The sequence below is a fragment of the Vombatus ursinus genome, unplaced genomic scaffold, assembly GCF_900497805.2.
Source record: "Vombatus ursinus unplaced genomic scaffold, bare-nosed wombat genome assembly UNPS02014203.1, whole genome shotgun sequence".
In the NCBI taxonomy this organism is placed as follows: Eukaryota; Metazoa; Chordata; class Mammalia; order Diprotodontia; family Vombatidae; genus Vombatus; species Vombatus ursinus.
In genome coordinates this window covers 1-2,631 of record NW_020953981.1, presented here as the reverse complement: position 1 = coordinate 2,631, position 2,631 = coordinate 1, and the positions used below count along the sequence as shown (strand labels likewise).

Genomic DNA, 2,631 nt, shown 5'->3' with positions numbered 1-2,631 from the left:
GCTGGATATAATAGTTTTGGCTAGAAGCCCAGTTCTTTTGCTCCTTGATATATAGTGTTCCAAGACCTTTGGTCTCTTAGTGTCACCACTGCTAAGTCCTGTGTAATTCCAATTATGGCATCACCTTATTTAAATTGCTTTTTTTTCTTCTTGCTCTTAATATTTTATCCTTAAGCTGGGGCTTTCAAAATCTGACTATAATATTCCTGTGAGTTTTCCTCATAGGACCTCTTGCAGGTGGTCAGCGGTGATTTTTTTTTCTATTTCTACTTTCCCCACTTGTTTTAATGCTTCAGGACAATTTTCTTCAATTATTTCTTGTACTATTGTGTCAAGATTCTTTTTTTTTTTGAGCATAGTTTTCAGGTAGTCCAATTATTCTTGTTTGCTCTTCTTAACTGTTGTCCTAGATCAGTTGTTTTTCTCATAAGATGTTTCACTCTTCTATTTTTTCATTCTTTATATTTTGTTTTATTATTATTATTATTATTATTTTAGGCAATCGGGGTTAAGTGACTTGCCCAGGGGCACACAGCTAGTACGTGTTGTGTGTCTGAGTCCGATTTGAACTCAGATCCTCCTGACTTCAAGGCTGGAGCTCTATCCACGACGCCACCTAGCTGCCCCAAAATGAGCTGCTTTGAGTGAAATCATACACAATCGAAAAGTGATCACAGAGCCTATTTACCTGGAAGTAGTACTTATGTTTGCAGTTAACATGTTTCGAACCACCATCATCCAATCCCACTGGAGCCGAATTTGATCCAGAGGAAGATGAATCAACCCTAGAAGCAGCCTGGTCTCATTTACAGCTTGTTTATGAATTTTTCTTAAGATTTTTTGAATCTCCAGATTTCCAACCTAATATAGCAAATATATTGATCAGAAGTTTGTGTTGAAGCTTTTAGAGCTCTTTGACAGTGAAGATCCTGGGGAAAGAGATTTTCTTAAAAGTACTCTTCACAAAACCTATGGGAAATTCTTAGGCTTAAGAGCTTACATCAGGGGGGCAGCTAGATGGTGCAGTGGGTAAAGCTCTGGCCTTGGAGTCAGGAGGACCTGAGTTCAAATTTGGTCTCAAACATTTGACTCCAGTTGTGTGACCCTGGGCAAGTCACTTAACCCCCGATTGCTTCACCAAAACAAAAGAGAGCTTACATCAGGAAACAGATTAATAATATATTTTATAGCTTTATTTATGAAACAGAGCATCACAATGGCATAGCAGAATTACTGGAAATATTGTGAAACTTAATTAATGGATTTGCCTTACCATTAAAAGAAGAGCACAAGATTTTCTTATTGAAGGTGTTATTATCTTTGCACAAAGTGAAATCACTGAGTGTCTGCCACCCTCAGGTACAATAGAGTCATTAGCTATTTTGTGTGGATGAGTCCAGTTATTACCAAATGAAATGTATTTCATTTACACAGTATGTTAAACTCAAGACCTTGTATCTTTTATAGGGAATATTACTTTATTGAATTAAATCTGATGATTTAGATAACATAGGTGTTACCTCTTAAACAGTTATTTAAAGGATTAGGAATAAAATTACTTTCCTTCCTGTTTAAAAGGCCAAAAAATGGAAGCACTAAGATTGGAAAGCCTTTGAAATATGGAGTTGAAGTATAGTTATATTTAATAATTTTAAGCAATGAAAATCACAATATCTGAGGAATCAAAGTTGGAAGGGATCTGAAAGGTCATCTAATCATCTACCCTCCTACTTAAGGAGGGAATATTTGCTACAACATCCCTGGTCATTGATTATCCAGCTTCTGCTTGAATATTCCTAAGCAAGGCAACCCCTTCCATTTACTTGAGTTGAACCAAGATCTATCCCCATGAAACTTATATTTATTTTTAATTCTATCCTCTGAAGCTAAAGAAAGTAAACTTAAGCCCTCTTCCACATGATTTTTCCTTCAGATATTTTAGGACAAATCTCATTACTACCCCACACCCTTACACATACACACACACACACACACACACACACACACACACACACACACTTCTTTTCTAAACTAAAAATCCTCAAGTCCTTCAACTATACTTCATCTAACATTGTTTTCCTCACCATCCTGGTACCTTCCTTGTTCATGAGCTGTAGCTTCTTGACATGCTTTTTGTTAAATTATAACAGAAACTGAACCCCAGGCTCTCAATGCTATCTGACTCACTTGTGGCCTTTAGAGCTCTAGCTGTCCTTCACGGATTTGTGTCATGCAGTTTTGATCACTATGCATGTCATCCGCGTGTCATCTGAGTCACTGATAAAAATGTTGAACAAGACTATGCCTTATTTATCTTTGTATTTCCCTTGATGCCTGTCACAGCCCCTTATACATATTCTTAGCTTAGGCATGGTTAGCTATTTTGAATTGAAGGTGACAGATCCAAGATCCCTAAAGACTTTTAGCTCTGTATGTTAATATTGATCCACCAGTCAACCTGAAAGAATTTATATAAAAGCTATTCTTACCAAGCTTTCCATTTCACTTTTGTCTGTGGACAACAAATGTCACACTTAGAAACAGGTTTGAATTTTGATTCTTTTAAATTTTTATTGAATTTACTGAATCTTAGTAAATGTTATGTCTACATTAAAAAACAAAAACAAAAAC

The 2,631-nt window shown here is 36.1% G+C and overlaps 1 pseudogene; it reads left to right on the top strand.

The window, feature by feature from the left end:
- Positions 1 to 635: 635 nt before the first annotated feature.
- Positions 636 to 1,359, top strand: LOC114041919 (annotated as a pseudogene).
- The last annotated feature ends 1,272 nt before the right edge of the window (positions 1,360 to 2,631 follow it).